A 23,006-nucleotide genomic window follows, 5' to 3' on the forward strand; every position below is an offset into this window, starting at 1 on the left:
ACAAATGAGTGAGGTATTTATAGCCAAGGGTGAAACTAACCCTTGTGGTTGTTCAAATACCCTCATGACTATTTGACTTACATGAATTTTTTACTTTACATGACTTTTTGTAAAACAAGTGGATCTACTTCCATGTTACATTACATTGATTGACAACATAGCCCATAGTAGAGATGTGGGTGACATGACTCATGACATGAATCGACATGACAGTGCTGGTACATTCATGCTGCTGCTGGAGTGTATGTTGAGCTACAATGCTGCTGGGTGATGGATATCTTCATGGTGTATCATAGCTTCACCTCCACATGGCAAAGTGCGCAGAGTCTTCGATGGTCTTTGGTTCACTTGATGTAACTTTGGCATGTTCCTTGCTTGCATGTTGGAAGGTTTCACAGGCTCATATGTTTGAGAAAGTTGCATGTTTGTCCGTTCGTCCATCCATGAGCACATCTTGGATGTTTGCTCATCCGTTTGTCTGCGAACACATCTTTTCATGATCATCCATTCACGAGCACATCTCTTCGCATGCATCATTCATTCATCCGTTGGTGAAGTAGTCCTTCTGCATGTGCTCCCTTCATTCATCTCATTCATCATTGCACCATGTTTGTCTGTGTACACTGTACCTATAGTCACTTATGACGAGACAACATCAAATCCAAAACCTCCTAGTCTACCATGACACATGGTCATTTCAGATGCAGGTGATCAGGAGAGGCAGCAAATTTGTGAAGCACGATGATGTATCTAGGCATTGCTGATGAAAAGTACACAAGAGTCATTGAGTGATGGAGATGGGCAATCCAAGTTGATATTGAATGTTTGCGAGGTCTGGCTCAGCTGGAAGAAAAAATTGCGCGAATTTTGGGAGGAAAAGTCCGGGCTACAGGAAGGTAAGGTAGGCAGGATCTATGCAGTTTCTAGAACAAGCTGGTAACATGGGATGGAAAGCCAAATTTGAGTAGTTTTATGGAGGAATAGTTCGGGTTGCAAGGAGGGTCAATAGGGAGAGGTTGCGCAATTTTTGGGAGGAACTACCTGGGAGCCTGGCACCCAAAACTACGCAATTCTCAGAAGGAACTAGTAGTTGGATGTTGGGTCACTGGCAGCCAAAAATGTGCAATTCCTAGAGGGAATTGGTAGTTAGCTACTCGGTCAATGGTAGCCAAAACTGCAAAATTCCTAGAGGGAACTGGAAGTTGGCGGCTGGGTCACTCGCAGCAAAAACTGTGCAATTCTTAGGAGGAACTAGGAGTCTGCTGCTAGGAGCTACTAGCGAGGGGAACTACACTGAGGCTAGGAGGCTAGCCTACTAATCATCTCTATGCAATTCCTGAGCTGAGTGGACTACTGGGCAACAAAAGCCCTACTCATGAAAATTGTGCAATTGATTGGATGAGTAGCCAGCCGACTGTCGGGATGACTAACTGGGAAAAATGTGTAATTCTCTAAGGGAGATAGGGACGAGAACTTGGTGTCTATCTGGCCTATCTGCACAATTTCATTAGTCAGTAGAGCGGGAAAGTTTAGTAGCCTCTATGCAATTTTGGAGGGGAGTAAGTCTTGGGGTGGCAGTTGGGTCCAACTATCTGGGTGGCTAGCATGAAGGTTGATTGAATTTCTTGCGATCAGTGCAGCTTGGAAATACTTGCTTGGTGCTTCTGCGCTATTCTGGGTGATATTCGATCGAGTCGATGGTGGGGTGATGGTTCAGCTGTGAGAGGGTGGTCTGGTCGTTAGAACTTAAGCAAAATGACTAAGTGTGTGAATGATTGAAAGATGCATAGGTGATCATGGAAACACACACTCACATGACTCGACAATGAAATGACTCAAAACATCCAGACACACATGTTCAACATGACTGACCAACTGTGCAAGCGACAAGCGCAACACTCATGATTAATCATTGATTGACCATGGCGAAACTTGTTCGATAGTGAATGTGGCTTCTTGTGTGAGTGCGACAGATTCTTTCATAGCAAACACGACAAATACACACAAAGTGAAGACCTTGAACATAACCAGAACATGGTTGCAAGCATGACTTAGACACCAACATGCAAAAGATTGGGTGGAATGAACAAGCAAGGCAGATGAAAAGACTCCCATAGGTTCACGGAGTGAACCTAAGGATGCACAGTCATCAAGTGAAATTCCCAAGGGAGGCTCTGAAATTAGGTGTAGGCCAAAATTTTGGAGGGTGGTTGTAGCCGCTATAACACTTGGCGACACAATGCTAGAACTCCAGCTTCTCTATTTTGGTTCACTGCCAGTACAGGGCCTTAGTCTTTCAGGGAGTATTGAATCATTGGGCGGGTTGCTTCGGCTTCCCCAATTACCCCATGGACATACATGGTTCACCCTTTGTCAACTCAGTCAAACAGAATCAAAAGTTCACCTTAGATCTCAGTGTTTCGAATCCAGGAAGGGTAGTTTAGGCCACAAGCTGAAGATTTTCAGAGTATAAGTTTTCATCGCTAGTGTTGCTCCACTACCAACAGGCCTAGATAGTACCCCGACAGAGTCACGCAACAACACACACATTTCTCCACTGCCAGCAATCTTGGTCAGTACCCTGGTGGAGTTTCATTCTTCACCTCTCTATGCAAGAATACTTTCTCTTCTTTCACCTTTGTATTTTTCAAGAGGATTGTGCAAAGGCACTTATTTATTTTTGGGGTGAAAGAGGGATCCTGACTTATTGAGAGGAGAAGAGGTTGTTCCTTCAAAGAATCATGTAATACCTCTCACATAGGTTTGCTCATTTGGATTTTCCCCTTCTCTGTTTCTACTAGTTGGATGAGTTTCAACACATAGGGCAGAAGGCTGAGAACATGCATGGGCCTTCACAACATAGGAACATGTCCATGGTTGGACCAAACCTTCCCCTGCAGAAGGCTGGTATTTTCCGTCAATAGTTTATTGGCCGAAGGTTATAAGCAAGCACAGAGAAGATGAACACAAGACTTGCCAAGTGTTGTAGTGTCACAAGTCTCTTCAAATTTTAGCCACATAATCTATTCAAAAGCTAGAACGTAGTAGTTGGCAGCACCTATTTCTGGAAACAAAAATAGTAATATACCAATCATGTTATGAAACCAGCTCACAAAAAGATAGAAAAGAGAGATCCACGCCTTAGAATTCAGCCTCTTCGAGGGGGCAACCTCCTTTACATTACATAAATGAACAATTCTTGGATGATACAAATGAAAATACCTCCTTTCTATATATAGGAGTCTAAGTGGTCCCAATACAATCAAAGCCTACATAACAATAATATTGTAGGGCACAACAATAACAATAGTGGGCTTCTATGTGGCACAATAGTAACAATATGGGCACTACATGGGTACATCAATATAAATAAGGGGTATAACTACAATAGTAATGGGGTAATCACTAGTATTATAGGGACCCAACATGCCCCTCTCCTTCAAAAAAGTGTTGTCCTCAACGCTTGAGCAGTTCTAGATACTTCTGCATAAAATTCTCATCCTCCCATGTGGAATCTTCAGCGGATAAGTTCTTCCACTTGATAAGATACTCTGAAATTGATCGATTTCGTAGCTGTCGAGTTCTTGTTTCTGTGACTGCTTCCGGTTCCAATATAATTTTTCCTTCCTCGTCAAGTTCTGGCAATATTGTTTGAACTGGGAGCTTGTCGCCTATAACCTTCTTTAAACATGAAACATGGAAAACTGGGTGCAATCGAGAAGCTGCAGGAAGCTCCAATTTGTATGCCATAGTACCAATCTTTGCCAACACCTTGTACGGACCATAATACTTTGGTGATAATTTATTATCCTTCTTAGCTTGCTTTAGGGACATTTGCTTATATGGTTGTAGCCGTAGGAATACCCAATCACCTACATCAAAACTTCTTTCACTGCGATGTTGATCTGCCTGTTGTTTCATTCTATTTTGTGCCAACACGAGGTTATCCTTTAAGAGTTGGAGGACTTGTTGTTGATGTTCGATGTGATGTTCCACTGCCTGAACCTTAGAATTTTCTCTTAAATATGATGTGATTGATGGTGGTTGATACCCATAAAGTGCCATAAATGGGGTCATTTTTGTTGCTGTATGGAAGGAAGTGTTATACCACCATTCAGCCAGAGGCAACCATTTGACCCATTGTGTCTGTTTATCAGATACAAAGCAACGAAGATATCCTTCCAAACATTTGTTTACTATCTCAGTTTGCCCATCAGATTGAGGATGATAAGATGAGCTATGAGCTAACTGAGTACCAAGACAAGAAAATAATTCTGTCCAAAAATTTCCAGTGAAAATGGGATCTCTGTCACTTACAATAATCTTTGGGTTTCCATGTAGCTTTTGAACTGTTTCCATAAATGCAGTAGAAACTGTACTGGCTTTAAATGGATGTGATAATGCACAAAAGTGTGCATACTTGGTAAGTCTGTCAACTACCACCATGATGACACTCTTTCCCTCAGACTTGGGTAAAACTGTGATAAAATCCATTGAAACCTCCTCCCAACGTTGGCTTGGAATGGATAAAGGTTGTAATAGACCCGGTGTCTTAATTGTTTCAACTTTATTTTGTTGGCAAACCAAACATTCCGCCACAAACTTTTGAATATCTGATTTAAGGCCATCCCAAAAAAATTCCTTCTTAACCCTGTGGTAAGTTTTTAAAAATCCTGAGTGCCCTCCTAAGGGAGAAGTGTGCAATTCCATAAGAATCTTTTGTTTTAGCTGGGAATTCTTACAGAGGTATAAGCGATCTTTGTACCATAACGAATCATTTTGCCAGCTAAATGTATCAGAAGTACTGGAATCTTGTTGTAGCTTTCGAATAAGTGCCCACACTTCTTCGTCATTCTTCCATTCCTCCTTTGCTTCGTTTATCCAATCTGGTTGGATAATAGAAATGGCACACAACAATGCTTCCACATCCTCATCCTTTCTTGAGAGTGCATCTGCCACCACATTTTGCTTCCCTTTTTTGTAGATGATTTCAAAGTCATAACCCAACATCTTTGTGACCCACTTTTGTTGCTCTTCAGAGGATAATCTTTGTTCTAAAAAGTATTTAAGGCTATCATGATCCGTTTTTACCTTGAAGTGTCTTCCCATTAGGTAGGGTCGCCATTTCTTAAGTGCATGGAGTATTGCCAACATTTCCTTCTCATAAATAGCTTTGCTTAAAAACTTTCCCTTGATTGGACGACTTTCAAAAGCAATGGGTCTTTCATCTTGCATTAGAACAGCACCAATTCCATTTCCTGAAGCATCACATTCCACAATAAAGGTTTTTGTGAAGTCCGGTGTAGCTAAGACCGGTGCTTGGCACATTGCCTCTTTAAGATGTTTAAAGGCCTTTGTTGCTTCCGGAGTCCATGAAAATGAATCTTTCTTCAATAATGTTGTTAGAGGTGCTGCTATTCTCCCATAATTCTTAACAAACTTGCGATAATACCCTGTCAACCCAAGAAATCCTCGCAGATGCTTTATGGATGTGGGGATTTTCCATTCCTTAATGGCTTTAATTTTGCTAGGGTCTACCTTAACTCCTTCATGAGATACAATATGACCCAAATATTCCACCTCCTGGACTCCAAAGAAACATTTGGATCTTTTTGCATATAATTGTTTCTCCTCCAATAGTTGTAGCACCTTGTCAACATGTTCAACATGATCCTTCCAAGACTTGCTGTAGATTAGTATATCATCAAAAAATACTAACACAAATTTTCTAAGGAATGGTTTGAAAATTGAATTCATCAAACCTTGAAATGTTGAAGGTGCATTGGTAAGGCCAAAAGGCATGACCAAAAATTCATAATGACCCTCATGAGTTCTAAATGTCGTTTTCGGAATGTCTTCAATCTTCATTCTGATTTGATGATATCCCGAACGAAGATCCAACTTGGTGAAGTAAATTGATCCATGCAATTCATCCAGTAATTCATCAATGACAGGAATGGGGAACTTATCTTTAATAGTGAGCTTGTTGAGCTCCCTATAATCTGGACACATGCGCCATGATCCATCCTTCTTGTGCACCAATACTACTGGAGCTGAGAAAGAACTTTGACTCGGTTGAATTATACCAGCCTCTAGCATTTCTGCAACCATACGTTCAATTTCACTTTTTTGGACATATGGATATCTGTACGGCCTGATGTTTGGAGGAACACTTCCTGGAATCAGATGAATAGCATGATCATGATCACGCATAGGTGGGAGACCTTTGGGAGTCTCAAATACCTTGGAATGATTGTCCAGGACTTTTTGGAGATCTGGAGAAATAGATGATTCCAATGTGGAAACATCTAGCGAACATAATTGTGCAATTACACCTCTTTGCTCCTTTTTTAGAAGCTTTGTCATGCCATTAGAGCTGATTATCTTTCCTGGTTTCCCTGCAATACCCCTTAATTCAACTTCCTTTCCTTCCACAGAAAATTTCATGAAAAGTTCTTGAAAATTAAAAGCTATTGTACCCAAGGATTGTAGCCATTGGACTCCTAGTACAACATCAGCACCTCCCATTGGAATGGAAAGCATTGGGCTAGTCAATACATATTCTCCCATGGATAGCTTGATATTATGGCACTTTCCAGAACAATTTATTGTTCCTCCATTTGCAATCATCACTTGACACTCTGGTGCTGGATATAGGAAGCAATTCAATTCTTTTGCTACCCTACAATGAATAAAATTGTGGGTGCTTCCTGAATCAATCAACACTATTACCTTTTTCTTCTTGATTTGTCCTTCTATCTTGATGGTTTGAGGAGTGGTAATTCCCACCAATGCATTACAAGATATGGTCGGATTTATTTGTTCTTCATCTAGGCTTTGTTCCTGGAATATATCCTCTTCTTTTGACCTTTCTTGCTCCTTTTCTTCTTCCTCTTCACAATCTATGTAGAATAATTTCTTCTCAGCACACTTATGACCTTTTGTGTATTTGCTATCACAATTGTAACAAAGCCCTTTTGCTCTTTTTTCTTCCAATTGTTGTGGTGTCAACCTTGTAGGTTGTGGAAGACTATGGGCAACAACACTTCCGTCTTTATAGTTGTGAATGGTATGCTTCCTAGTTGCCATAATTTTGCTTTCCATTTTTCTTGCTAACCTGAATGCCTTCTCTAATGAATCAGGTTCCCAAAGGTGCACATCATGTTGGATATTATCCTTTAAAGACCCTATGAACACATCAATCCTATGCTCCTCTGGAATATCTTTTACCCTTATGTTCAATTTTTGGAACTCCTCAATGTGCTCCATTATTGAACCCTTTTGTTTGAGACTTATCAATTGGCTAAAAAAAGTGTTGCTTTTTGTATCCTCATAATGTGCTATCAATTCTTCCGTAAAAATTGCCCAAGTGATAAATTGTTTACGAGAACAAAGCCATTGATACCATACAAACTGATTTGGTTCCAAATATAAAGTTTCCATACGTACCTTTTGTGTGTTTTGCACATTATTGAGATCGAAGAATTGCTCCATCTGTAATATCCATGTGGCGGGATCCTTGCCATCAAACTTCCTCATATCGATTTTGGGAATGTGGTGATTCTTCGATCCAACATTAGCGTCTATGGAATCATGATTAACATTTCTTTTGTTCTCATCATGAGTTTCCTTTACTACCTTTTCACCAGTAGTAAGTATTTTTTGTAGAAAATTAGTCAAATCTGTCTTCAAATCTGCCATGCCTGTCTTCAAATTTGTGTTCAAATCTATCTTCAAATTGTCCATCTTAGTTTCCATGCCATTCATCTTAGCTTCGACGCCATTTATCTTAGCAGCTGTTAACTTTTGTGAGCGTGACATTTGTTGCACTTGTTCTTGTAATTTTGATATATCATGTAGCATTTCTTCCTCTTCTTCATGAGTCATGCTAGAGCTTTCAGGTTCCTTACTAGGTGTTTGCATTTTCTTTCCTCGGGGCATCAGTTACCGATAATAATTCTCTATTATGCCCTTTGAATTCCTTCAAAATAAATTTTCAAACCAAGCTTAAGCAAAAATTTAAAAAAATCTACACACCTTTTTTCACTTTGTAGGAGCTTGATATTGCCTTTGATGTATCTCTGTACTTTCCAATCATCTGTTCTGAACTTGTGACCTATAGTAGCTCTCTGTGTCCTCTTTCCAATGCCACAAGTCTGACCCAAATTGGATTCTCCAAGGAAGAGTTATGCGAAATCTCCCACAGTGACTTGATTATAGACTAGTTCAGTAGAGCTAACTTGTACGACGTGCCGCGAGTCACTGTTTCGACCTTTGGATCTGAAAAACACCCACAAGAAACTACAGTCCGTCCTCTTTTTGTACCTTCTTACGAAACTTCAATCCGATCCCCAGAGAGAAAGTTATGACGATTTTCCCCAGGTCACCTATTTTGAATGTAATTCAGGAGTTTGCAAAACGACCAACTTCCACAGATCATATCTCCGCAAATATTGCGCTAAAAGCTCTGAAATTCGGACCCAAGGTTCAGCGCGATTTCTTCTCAAATGGGTTTTTTTTGCAACTTTTGAAACATCACAGAAAAAACGTTATAGTGAAAATTCCACGATGACCTGTTTGGAGCAGCGAAACCCTAGAATCCAAAGCTCTGATACCAAATGTTATGAAACCAGCTCACAAAAAGATAGAAAAGAGAGATCCACGCCTTAGAATTCAGTCTCTTCGAGGGGGCAACCTCCTTTACATTACATAAATGAACAATTCTTGGATGATACAAATGAAAATACCTCCTTTCTATATATAGGAGTCTAAGTGGTCCCAATACAATCAAAGCCTACATAACAATAATATTGTAGGGCACAACAATAGCAATAGTGGGCTTCTATGTGGCACAATAGTAACAATATGGGCACTACATGGGTACATCAATATAAATAAGGGGTATAACTACAATAGTAATGGGGTAATGACTAGTATTATAGGGACCCAACAAAGCAAACAAAACAAACACAAGAAAAAATAGTAAGAAGAATCAAACAAAGTAAAAACAAGGGTAATAAGAAAAGCAAACAAGATGAAAACAACAAGTAGCAAGTAGACTATGTACAAGGCATGGCTGCGGTCCAGCCTACTGAAAGTAATGCTTAAGATCTTATCCATTGACAAGAAGGTTGTCAACCCTCCCATCAAGTGATTGTAGATGATACGTGTGTGGGAAAAGGCTCTCGTGGATGAGTGTAAGCCCACGAGGCTCCGCTGTTGGAACCTGGTGACATTCGAAAAAACCATTAAGTGAAGACAACACCACTGCTTTAGGTATCGTGTGCAACATAGGCTTGGATGATGGCACGGGGTAGTTTTTTTTATTTCGGGAATGGTTCAAGTTCCTGAAATCAATGCATAAGTGGATTTTTTGGATTTCCTATGTGCGAAATTTAAATTAGAAACCCACGTATGACAATGAAATTTGCAAGTAACCCAAACATCCAACAATTTAGGAAATTATTTCTATATAAGGAGTTCAAACAATATATGTCTCTTACCTTACTTTTGCTGCAATGGTTTGGTTCCTCCTTTACTTGGAATCTCGTGTTGGTTTATTCACATCTTGTATGTACTCATGTCGCCATCTACCCTTGTGGACACATCCTAGTACTATTTTCTCAGGCGGTCAAAAAATGACCACTATTGCGGTGCACAATTTGTACCAAGACTGACCATCTTTGGATTGTGATTGGTTCCCATGTTGTTTTTTTCATGGTAGGATTGTGGGTTTTGCTATTTCTTGGTCCTTGACCAAAGTTTTTCAAATCATAGAGCTTGTTGATAGAACCCAACCCCTCTATGATGGGGTCACCTTTCTTGCACTCAGCTGCAGTTTTCAGAGATCGATCGTGCTTACCTTCATCAATTGTTATGTTCTTGAAAGTATCAATAATGTTCGTAGAGTGTAGTACTACTTTGAGTGCGACCATATGGAGGCTGACGGTTCTTCATGATCCCAACATGAGTGCTTCATGCTCAGCAATGTTGTTTGTGCTTTTGAACTCCAAGTAGCTTGAAAACATGCATTTTCTATCATTTTGGGTGACTGAGCTATACCCGGTTCTTGAGCCAAATGTGTCTTTGATTCATCAAAATCCATGGCCCACAGCTTGTTTATACACAAACCGTTTGACATTCTTGTATTGTTGCTACTACTGCTACTATTGATACAATGGAATGTACATGTTTCATGACCATCAGTTGGGCAAGGAAGGAGTCCCAAATGTGTGTTTGATGAGATTGGAGCTGGCCGTGGAGGATAACACTCCAATGTTGTTTCAAGGAGGAAATTTCCAAACATGAGTTCTGCGAAGGCCAACAGTTCGTTCTTGCCATTAAGGGGAGTAACAATGTGTTTCATATACCTCTCGGATAACACCCATATTTGGTTGCATTTTCCCTTTTACAGAAGCCACATGTGAGACCAGTCTATAGAAAAATATCCATATAGCTCGCTGGACCAGTCTTTGTTTAGTAATAGACCATATGCTTCCGGTATGTCCACAACGACTATGCTGATGCATTGGTGTACTCAATTGTCATGAGATAGTTGAATGAACATGTCTCAAAGTTCACCAATGGTTGGTACTGATGTTCAATCCAGTTGGATGATTCATGCGGATTTATCACTCCATTTCGCATTGATCTTCCTAGTGATGGAGAGCATCATGATGTTGGCTTCCACGCCAGAATCAACCAAGAAGTTATGAAAATTGTAGTTAAAAACTTCAAATGAAAGTAGGAATGGGGGGAAACTTGAGTTTTCTTCTTCCATCTGAAGTGCATTGAGCACAGTGGAAAGTGATATGGGAGGTGTGTGTGCTCCCTTTCCGGTAAAGGCTGTGATTTCCATTGTTGTCTGTCGCAATGCAAGCAACAAGATATCTCATTGACTTTGGACCTTAGAGAACTCGTACAAACTGATGTTCGCTCAAGTTTTATTCATGTCATCAACAATGTTGTAGTCTAGAGGTGGTAGACTCACTAAGGTGTCCGAGGTGGAATGGATGTTTGTGTTGTCTGACAGAGTGTTTTGCAACTTGTTTCTCATGGATGTACTCTTATCTGTCTCTATCTTCCTGAAATTTTGTTGTTTTTTCTTCTTTGGGGTGGTGGTGGATGGGCCTTCTTCATCAACAATCTCACCTTTTATTGGATTTCCCGAAGTGTAGGGGGATCCCCTTTACTCCTAAGATTGTAACGATCATTTTGCTTTTGGGGTTGCTTCTCAGAGTTCGTCTTTGACATTACTTGTGAGCACTGATATTCATTCACCACATGCTGAGAACTTGATGCTTCATCAGGTGCAACCTCTTCATCACTGTCAGTGTCTTCCGGCTGCTCCTGCACATTGCTTTTGACATCAATTGTATGACTGCAGACAGTGCTAACAACTCGCTTCCAATCCAAACGAGAGTTTTTAGGGTGATTTTCTTTGTGGAAGGGACATACCTTAGGATCTGCGTATTGTTTGAGATGGAACACATGCTTCTGTGCAGTTTTTTTTGAAGTGAACCAGTTGTTGCTTGATGAGCCACTCGATGAGTTGTTTGCCTGTCTCTGCCTGGGCGGATGGCTACTTGAAAATGTGTTCGTTTTCCGTTGCTTGAGCTCGGACACTTCTATGGTCAAGTTATTAATAAGGCGAGTGAGGGTCTCAATATCAGTTGCTTCCTTATCTCTACCCTTGCTTACCATTCCTTGGGGCTTCCTGCTCGCATCCTTGGAGTCCTTCATTGATTTGTCATGCTTGATGACTCTGATCGCACACAGGCCTTTCTCAATAGGAATAGCCTCTTCACAACTTTCCAAGATTGTTGGTTTCACAACATTCTTGATGAACTACGCAATGCTAGTTGGTAGTGCAGACGTGTAGTAATCAATAGTGATGGAGTCATGAGGTTTAGAGTCTGTTGCAAACTTCTTCAGAATACATGTAGACCTCTGATTGAAGTCTTTTACTTTTTATTTTCCCTCTATCTTCAGTCTTCCCAACTCTTTGAGTAGGATGTATGGGGTTTTGTCGTGAGCGAAATTCTCAAGGAACATGCGTTTGGATGCACCCTAGTTCTGTATAGAGTTCGGTGGAAGGTTGTGACACCATGCAGATGTGTGACCATCCAAGGTACATGGAAAAAATCTACATATTACGTCGTCATAACGTACCTGAAGGGTCTACAGTTGTAGGTAGAATTTGTCTAAGTGGTCTTCTTCCTTCACCATGTTGTGAGGGTTGAACTTGATGTTCATTCTCTCCACTCGCTTTGGGATCTTGTGCAGAACAGACAAGAGAGCCAATGGTCCCTAAGTCATCCATTCAATATTTGGGTCAACCATCTCTTATTCTTCTTCGTCCTCTTCCTCTCTTTCAAAGTCTGATGGTTCCAGCTCTGAGTCTGTTGGTTCGTCTCCACCTCTACCTCCTATAGCAGAGTTTGATCCCAAGATCAAAAGAGTGTCTTGTTCGCCTTGCTGGAAGACCAGAGGATCCTCTCCATCTTCAATAGATTCTTCCAGACCTTCAAGTGTGGCAAAGACTGCTTCTTCCACCGATGATACAAAAACTCTTGTGGGAGTGGCTTTTGGCTTCCTTGATGCATATGGAAGATGTTGTATGCCTAGGATCAGTCCAAATCCTTTCGTGACTTGGTGAGTGATGGGATGAACGGAGCAAAGTTGATGATATGGAATATTGTGTTTAATCTTGGGAGGTGAGGAGTAACCAACTGCAGAGTCGTTTGTAAGTGAGAGGGAGTGCGATTTACTGCCTTGACCAGATGGTTGATGAATGTGTGTGAGGGTATGTTAATCCATATACAACTGGTTTCCCTCCTTCTAGTGCCAGAAATGTTGACAGTTTTGGATCCACCAACATTGAGGGGATCACCCTGGTATGAAGAACCAACTAGATCTCACACCGTTTGGCATGGAAGTACCATCTGGTATGATGGCTCAACTACCATTGTCTTAAGGATTCGCTTCAACTCTTGCTTGTTAGCATAGGAGAGTGGTCTGCTTTGCCTTCGCGAAGTGAGGTTCGCATGCCTAGTGAATGCTAGTGTACTTGTGCCAATGGTTCTTTCACTGTAAGGGGAGAGGGTGAAAGTGAGTCCCAAGTTGGTTGGGATGAAGCCCAAACTTAGCTAGGAACACACAACACAATAGGACATGTAGAGATATTGGTGGAGCAGTCCACACGGATGTGGAAGTCACAACACATAAGGTAAGATAACACGTACAACACTCAACAGATGAGTTCGAATGAGTGCAACGGTTGTTACAACAAGCTTTATGGGAAAGGTATGCCTGATGTTTGGGGAGATAGCCACCGTAGGTAAGACAACTTTAACATCATATACAACACATTTCCATCAATAGATTATGCATTACAACAAGTGAAATAGTTCAAGTGTTCAACACAGGTTAAAGAAATATGCATTACAAGTGTCAAAGATTAGTCTTACAATAGTTACAATACATGTGTAAAAATGTGTTGGCCTATTTGCAGGCTTCTGAATTAAGAGAAAGTTACAAGACACATCACTACACCATACATCATGTTGGGTGCGGGATCCCCCAAGGGAAGTTTTGGGGCTTAAAGCCCAGATTTTGACTAAATCTGATGTAAAGACTCCACGTTTTGTGGGCGCGGAGCGCAAGCTTGTAAATGAGTCATAGGGTTGTCTGCCCTCATTTTTGTAATGTAATGTCAGATTTAGAGATCTACCCATGGTCCACAGACTATGGGATTGTATAAATAGAGCAAGGCTCTAAGTTGTAAAGGATGGGAAGGAGGTCATGAATGAAGGATGAAGAATTGAGTCTTATCTAAGTGTAGAGTTGAGTCTTGGGTAGTAGAGTAGGAGAAGGCTATGTAGCTGAGTGCGCAGAGGTCTAGTAGTTTGTAGCTGAGTGCACAGACCCCTGCAGCTAAGTGCGTAGGGCGAGTCGAGTCTGTAACCATTGGAGAAGTAATAAAGAGAAGCTTCATATCATTTCTATGTATCTTTTTCCTTTTTTGTGCATTGAATATATTGGGTATAAATTCCAATTTCACTATTTACATGGTGCATGAACTTATATGATTGTGTTGATTAAGTGAATATAAGATAAAGTATCTGTTTACGCAAAGTTAACTAATAGTTATAAGAAGATAAGTAAGATCCATGGTGTAACTCGGGGAAATAGCATAGATCGCTGCCTTAGCAGCACAAAAGCACATAGGGCTGTGTGAAGGTAATTATAACAGATTGCGAAGGCCTCACAGGTCAAGGCACTGCACGAAGTGACCTGCGTGAAGCCATTCACAGTTGGACTAAATTGACCCCTCTACATCTCCACGATGCGGAAACTTGGTTCTAGCATCCCCCCATACTGCTTCAGGGGAGACCTCAGTCCGCAGTCCGTGGGTTGTTGCCGAAAGGGCCAGTAGTGTAGCGATTTGTTTGCATAATTAACTTCGAACCTAGGTCAGGCCCTTTCAAGCCAACAAATGGTTTAGTTGTCGGGACGAGAATATGCATAGAGATGTCTGATGTCACATCATTGGAATCCAACTAAGAAGGAAATTAAAGGTTGGTTGGACAAGAGAATTCACGAGTTTGTAGCACAGGAGAATAGGGATCCATGACTGAAAAAAGAAGACTGGTTAGACTTCTACCTGTACATAGAGATCCATGAAATCTTTTTCGCATCTTTCCCTACTGAGTTGTATGAGTGGATCATGAAGCTAGCAGATAGCCAAGGAAGGTGGAAGCTCGACAATCCTATTGTGTGGACCATAAAGTTGGTTTGCATATTGGAAGCATATTAGGATATGATCACATGTGCTATTGATCACTGGCTCGATTGAATTATAGGAGGATTCATTAGTGAGTTCGCGGTAGACACTTCAGTTAGCTACAACGATGTAGAGTGAAACTTTCTCAAAGGACCACAAGGTAAGTAAATAATGTCTCTGAATACTTGGATTAAAATGCTACTGTATGAAAAGAGGGTTATCCAATTACCTTGATTTTTGGAGCTACGCAAAGCAGAAAAACCTACAGAAACGAAGGAAGTAAGGGACCGGAAACTAGCCCTTTGATTTCACCTCTGCGAAGGGATGAGGAAGAGCTCATGAAGGTCTCGCCATGAAGTACGATCAATTTCATAAGGCAGAGGATTCTGCGCATACGACCACCACCCACACCACCACCAACTTCACCACCATCACCCCCATCTTCATTCGTACCACCTCTGCCACCACCGCGAGTCAATATAGCAAGCGAAATAAAGTTTCATGTGTTCAAGGGAGTAGGAAATGAGGATCCGGACCAGTTTTAGTTCATGATAACAGCCATATGGGAAGCACAGGGAGTTACAGATGATAATATAAAGAAAGAGACGCTAGTTAGCACTCTGCAGGATGACGGGCTGATGTGGTATATTAAGCATTCTAATGACAATTTGAATGTGAGAATTGCAGATATACAAATTTTGCTAAATAAGGAATTTAGCAGGATGAAGTTTGAAGCATAGTTGATGATTGGATTCAAAGAGATCACAATGCTACTAGGAAAAACTCCTTGGGAGCTAGATCAGATGCTAAAGTGTATGATTGGTGAGGCTAATATGAATTTGATGGATGGACAACATCGTGAATTGTTTGCAGCATCGTTAATGCCACATTTAAGGAGCGCGCTATCGCAATAGAAGTTAACGACTTAGGCAGAGGCCTTAGAGATCACAGTGAGGCTGGATGAGAACCCGATGTAGGATCCTAACTTGGGAGTTCAACAAATCCATGCGCAGTTGAAAAATTTATGCCTTGAGATGCAGAGCCTGAAACAGGACAAGACAACTCACCTGGAAGTGCATGAGGAGGTGTGGTGCGTAAAATGCAAGGTTTAGGGTCATGATAAGGACCATTACCCTGTGTTCGCAAATCACCTCATGGGAGGAGGACTAATTCCGTTAATATCGGAAGCACAAGAAGGACCTATCGCAGTTCTCACTTTGTGGTGTGCGAATTGTTAAATAGGGGGGAAACACACTGCGGACAACTGCCATTTGTTACAGAAGTATACACAAAATTCACAGCAATTGTTCTGTAACTTTTGTAGGTCAGTAAGACACGATGAGCACACTTGTAGAAGCTATGAGTTAATGATGGATAGAAATCCCATCTACAGGGTTCAGGCCGAAACATGACCCCTAGAACAGAACACAAGAGTGGTGAAAATAGGATTTCATGGGCGCGAACGAGGCCGAGGTGGATGAGGACTTAGAAGAGGTCGCAGACAGTTGATATTCTACAATTGCGGAGGGCCAATACATTATGCCCGTGATTGTATGAACCCAACACGTCCATCATGTCTGTATTGTACTTTGTTTGATCATGAGATGGAAGATTGTCCTATGTTGATATCTAGGATACGTAACAAGGGAGTGCTACCACTTCCCCTGACTCAGAACCTACAAATGATGAGGTTTGAGCCATGCGAGGAAGATCCAAATGTGAACATTGTGCTCTAAAGTGGAATTGCGAGGAGAGATGATAAAAGCAAACAACCCAAAGATAGTACTTGGGTTCGCAAGGCTCCGATGAATGAAGCAAAGTTTGATTTGGAGCACACTTGAGAAACCTTTATGGAAGCTAAGAAGAGCTTCATTGATGCCTCCACTTCAAGAAACAAAGATAGACCAAAGCCATAGATGGACCCGTCTACGCTTACGACGTTCCTGGAAACATGCATGAAGATACTGTGTGACAGTAAGGCTATGAAGGGATTACAAGAACTCATTAACAGATGTGTTGGGACCACGGAAAGAGAACCGACGTAGTCCAGAAGATTGGAAAGCATAAGGCTAGGACAGGGAGAGAAATGAGGTTAATTTCACAAATTGGAGAATATGAGATGGACCAAGTAATTCTGGACTTAGGATCAGATGTGAACATTCTGACGAAGCAGACATGGGAGCACATGGGGAGGCCTACACTGTAGTGGTCTCCTATTCAGCTGCAAATGGCGAACCAACAAAAGATAATACCCCTAGGGCCATTGCAGGGAATCAACATGGATATTGAGGGAGTGAGCACGCTAGAAAACTTTGAAGTGATAGAGATTGTTGATGACAACAATCCCTACCCCGCACTCTTAGGAATTGATTGGGCCACTGACATGAATGGGGTGATTAATCTAAAAAAGTGCAAGATGATTTTTGAGAAGAAGTCTCTGTGTGTAGTTATGCCCTTGGACCCTGCTAAGGGATCACACTACACAGAGGCCGTGCACGACTATGAAAGCGACGATAATTTGGAATACATCTACAAGATAACTACACAAGAGAAAGACTGGGTAAATCCCACCGCGGAAGGACAGATCTCATGGGAGTGCGAAAGCTCCTGTACTTCGGATTCAGATGAGGAGATAGAGCGATGGCAGAATCGGTTACACGAGGTAACAATTCTTAATTATAACATGATGACAAGATCACTACGCTTTGTATCAACAGAAGTGAGAGATCTCCCTACTTATGATGGGTTAAGTGAGGTAGATACTTTCTTGGATAAGTTTGAAATGGAGGTATTAGAAAAGAAACATTTCCAGGCCTTGAATTGGGTACTACGCGCTATGCCCACGAGATGGTGGGGTATGCACAAAGGAAGCTTTGAAGACTAGCACGCATGTAGGAGGATGATGCACACATGTTTTGGGAAGCCTGAAGTGTGATTGGCCGATAAATACAATGGATGGGATGGTCCAAGCACGCATCTGTCCAGGTGGGTACAGGCATATGGCAAACAACCTATGCGGATGCACATGAACTTCACGTTGGGAGATACGGTCAATAAGCATGTGTTAGGGGGAAAATGCGTCAATGGCTCCTCAAGTTGGAATGACAGAATATGGAGAGAACGATTGTGTAGAAGGTTATCCACATGGAAGCATTTAACGAGGTGTGCGAAGCATTGAAAAAAGTATGTAGTGTGTAGCAAAGTGAATGGGACTTGTGTGTACTAGCAATTTTATGGACAACATGCAAGAAAATGATTGAAAATATGCCTTCTAGGCTAGCCTATGGAGCAAACGTTGTAATGCCGATGGAGTATATCATGCCTAGTCTGCGCATAGAAGCGCCCATGGATATGATGGATTATGGAGCCTTGGAATAAGGGATCACGAAAATGGAAGAACTTGAAGAAGAAAACTTGGGACTTGATTAAGAGATCTAGTAGGGTGATCTTAGACTCCAAGAACTCATGAATGAAAAAGCTTGGTTGAGGGAGAAAAGCACCCTGGCGAAAGCAGAAGTCCAAAAGCTTGAGGAAGAAATAAATAGGGACTTTCTTGATAAAAAAACCATGGTGATAGAACATGATGAGCACGATTACATTGAAAATCCTGGGGACTATCACCAAGATTTTATCAGTTTAATGCATTGGATGGGATTGTATGTTATTAAGGAAATCACATATAGTGGCGAGGTTTAGTTGATGAAGTTAAACGGTGAACTCTTTCGAGGAAAAGTAAATGGTAGTTGGCTGAAGCCATATACAAGTGTTTTAGCGACTTGAATAGCCATGGGAAGAATAGTCTTAGCACTCCAGGTAGTTGAAAGGAGGAGCGGGACTATAAACTACTCTGCCCGGGAGCTGTGTGATGTCATGACTGCACATAGGAGCAAAGTCTCATAGGGTCCGCGACAACGCGAGGGTAGCCGCATTGCCATGTAGGTTGGCTAGAAAGTGACCATTGCAACCACTATTCATGATGTGATGCTTGGTTTGAGACAAAATGGATTAGGCAATAGGAATTTAAGGCAAATGTTATAGGCTAGATTTGGGAAAATCTGTTGCCAAGGGAACATTAATGGACCAGATTTATGGGGAATGGTCGAATTCGAATTCAAAAGGCACTATAAATTGCAAAGGCCTACCCAACAAACAACACTTGGCCATTTGATAAATGAGCTATTGCATGTCCATAGATTCATGATCCCTGATTTGTTCGATATTTTAAAGTCAAAGGCATTATTTGAGCAATTACCAGAACTGTTGAGAGATTTGTAGAACAGCAGTATGACCATGCCAGAAGAAGCCATGGATATCGGAGAGATGACCGCTGAAGATGCCGCGTAGGCCATGACGATAGGATATGCCCCAGAAAGTGTCGAGATAGTTGCAGAGATCCCTAAATCGCATGCACGTCGAGACCCAAGAAAGATAACTAGCCTATGGTACCGGTGTGTGTGTCCCCTAGAAACTCGCTGAGAACTAAATTGACCATGCAAGAAAAGGGGAAGGTGATTAGTTTGGAAGTTGATGAGGAGGAGGAAGACCTTGAGGAAATCCTGGTGGAAGAAGAGGAGGACGAAGAAATGGGGGAAGAAACCCAGGGTGCGGACCCTTTGACCAGGTTGCCCACGTATGTTCTTCCACGAAAGGGGAAAGCAAGGGTGCCCAAGGACCTAGATGAGAGTAAGAGCTCTTTGCAGACTCTGCTGCTACCTGACAATATCATTCTTGAAGGAGTGCACTTGGGATGGGTGCTGGCTCTAAAATTTGAAGACTGGGATCTCATAGACCATGATAAATTTCCACATCTAGCAACCGCGTAGCTAATGCGGCCGAAGAAAAATACAGCAACAGGAGTCGTAGAGTTGGAGCTGCACAAGTGGTTATGAGCAGTAGAGAAAGCGTGGTTGTTAAACCTACTCTGGGTGTCACAATACCATCATTCCCCAATGACTATCCTTGTCATTAGGCAACAGTCTGCTGAGCGCAGACTGAGGTCTCACCCGAAGTAGTATGGGAGGGTGCTAGAAATAAGTTTTTGCACCCTGGGGATGTATGATGAGCTTATCGTGGTCAGTGGTTTGACTCTGCACACGTCACTCCGTGCACCTATTAGTCCCTTGCAACCTATAACGCTTCTTCCACACAGCCCTACTCGAGGCGTGACCCGTATTATACCCAAGTTTCTTGCTATTTAATCTGTTATTACCCGATTACTCAACTTATTTGTGTAATACTAGTGATAATTAACAATATATCCAACAATCATATAAGTGCGCGCAATAAACAAAAGAGTATAAATGTAAATAAGGAGATACACAAGAAGATGCATAGAAATTGGAATCAACTTCTCTTTATTATTCTTTGTTTAAGATTACAGACTTGACACTGCCATGCGCACTCAACTATAGGGGTCCACACACTTAGCTGTGGACTCTACGAGGCCTCCATGCACTCAGCTGCAGAGCCTCTTCCTACTACTATGACCCAAAACACTTAGACTCTTACTCTATGCTCGAACCATTCCTATTCATCTATCCCTCCAATTCGCTATCTTTACAACTTATAGCCTCGCTCTATTTATACAATCCCATGGTTCGTGGACCATGGGTAGGTCAACATGACATTACATTACTTTACAATACTTAGGGCAGGCAACCCTATGACTCAACCTATACTTTGCGCTCTGCACCTGCAATTCGCAGAGTCTTACAATACATTTGACCAAAACTTGGGCTTTGGGCCCCAAAACATGCTGTGGGTGGATTTCATGCCTAACATGTCCCCAACACAATCATTGTGAATCTTCTCGAGTCACCCTGTTGGAGCGGCGATCTTGATGCGGAGCCCCTCCAACTGGTCCTGTACTACTCGGAGGTCCGCGGCGCACTGTTCTGCAGTTTGCTGGACCTGCTGTATGCACTCTTATAATGCTTCTTTGTGAGGATCAACTGCCTACCTTAGCATGTAGAGTCCCTGCATCTGTGTGAGCTTGCCCTTGATATCTGCTGTAATGGTGAAGGCCTCATCAATCCATGGATGGATGCCTGCTTTGAGAAGTTCCTATTTCTTTCTTGTGGCATCCACCTGCTCTTTCAGTGCCCTATCTTGCTGCATCTTTGCAAGTCATTGAGTGAGGATGACTATATGTGTAGTTCCCCTTACACTATCATACTTCTCCTAAAGCTCACGCACCTATGTTTCTAGGCATTACATGTTGTGGACCTCCTGTAAGGATGTGAGGACGCCAAAGGCTTGGTCCACCATACCGGTATAGCCCTGCACTGCCCGTCCAGTTTCTTCCAGCCCTGTTTGGATAGCGCTAGCACACTAATCTTTAACTTCCAAGGGAGTGGAAGGTTGCGCCTTTAGCTGCAGCTCGACAATATGGAGATTCAGCTCCAGTTGCACATGCATTTCGGACTCCGCTTGCCAAACAGTGGATCTGCATCTATGTTGGTAGGTCTACAGTGACGGACAACTCTGGGACTCCCCGGCATGCTTCATCAACTCTCTGCACTATCTGTTGGTTTTGTGACACCATTTTGTCATGCTGCAGGCTGAGATGTTCGATGTTTATCTTTCGCTCACTCATCACCTGAATTGCGTGGCCCTCCTTGGCGCAGAGCACTACTGTTATGCCATCCTGCAGTTGGTACAATGAGTCTCGTGGAAGGGCAACCAAATTAAGGCCAAGTCCCTTGATCCTGCCCACCGTGGATCTGTCGACCTCATTCTCTGCTATTAGCGCCCCTTCTAATAGCACTATGGTGTTGGCTATCTTTGCGTGTAGCAGCTGCTCCACCACTGATGTGCCTGCTGCGCCATAGGTGGCTATGGTTCCTTCCTGTGGGGGCCACACCTGTAGTTCCTGCAGCTGTGCCCTTCGGGCCCCCAACACAATCTGCTGCTCTGACATGGCTTCTTAGAGCACTTCCTTGGTTACCTCGTGAACTGTGTCGCTGATGTCGTAGAGGTCGCCTTCTGTTAATGTGATTGGGTTGATGGCCAATTTGGAGGCCTTGACCTTTTCCATGGATCCGATCTCTCTATGAAGTGTGGCCTTTTCAGTTGGGTGGAAGCTATGCCCAAGTTCTCACCTTCTTTTGTCAGGTTTGTGTCCTCTGCCTCCTGTCCCGTAGATAATTCCTGGCCCTCCTCTTCCTGTGCTGTTGTGGCCCCTGTTTTCTATGCTGCTGCTGCTACTTCTACAGCCTTTGCCTGCTCTGCGATTGCCTTTGTTGCCTCGTAGACAACCCTTACCTCCGCTGCTGCTTTTTTGTTGCACCTCTTCTCAGCCAACTTTGTGACGTGTGACTTAGCCTCATCCTTTCTGTTTTGTGTTGCTACCCTATCTAGCTCCGCCAGATCCAGGGCGTGCCACTCGGGAGGCCATGATTCTAACATTGAAAAAATTGCATCATCAATGGCGATGAAGGGGAGCTTGGTCCATTGTGTTAGTGTCAGTCAGTTCAACCTATCACCGGTGATCAAATATTCTCTTACAAGGTGTTGTTAGGTTGTGAAGTCAATTTTTTGTCATTTTAGTGAGTCTTCAAATAAAAATTTTGTCACTAGTTGTTGTGTCTAGGTCACTGCTACTCCCTTGACTTACTCATGATCTTCATCACTCATCATGGTCATTGTCTTCTTCGTGGTATCATATCTTCATTTAAATGTCTTGGGTCATGAAATGGTTAAATTCCTCATTTTAGGTCATGGTCTAGGGTTTCACTCCATGTGTCTTCATGACACCATATGTAAAAAAAAAAAACATGTCCATCATGTAATTCAGTGGGTAAAGGGAGTTAGCAGCTTAGGAAAAGAAAAACAAAGGTAAAGGTAATGTTTTATTTCAAACAAGACAATGTTGCAATACACTACCTCGCCTCATCATTTCTCATATGGACATGTTTGCTTCAAAATATGTTTATGGAAAAAGGGAGAATAATTTTACAAAATTGAAAGAGGTTTTTATCCATCATAGCCCAAGAAACAAAAACCTCCTTCAATTTATGCACAGGTATTATAATTTGAAATAAATTCCAAAAATACATTTGCTACAGGAGAGTTAATGCACTTCTGGATAGCCTAATGTCAAGACAGTCTTTCAGGGGTTTGGAGCAGGTGTTGGCAGTTCTTAAGGACTCTATTATGTAGCAGAAATCCTAAGATTTCCAATAGTACCTTCAAATCATGATTTGGATTAGTGGAAGGCATC

The sequence above is a fragment of the Pinus tabuliformis genome, chromosome 7, assembly GCF_031772625.1.
Source record: "Pinus tabuliformis cultivar Carrire ecotype Pingquan chromosome 7, CPIR1, whole genome shotgun sequence".
NCBI lineage: Eukaryota > Viridiplantae > Streptophyta > Pinopsida > Pinales > Pinaceae > Pinus > Pinus tabuliformis.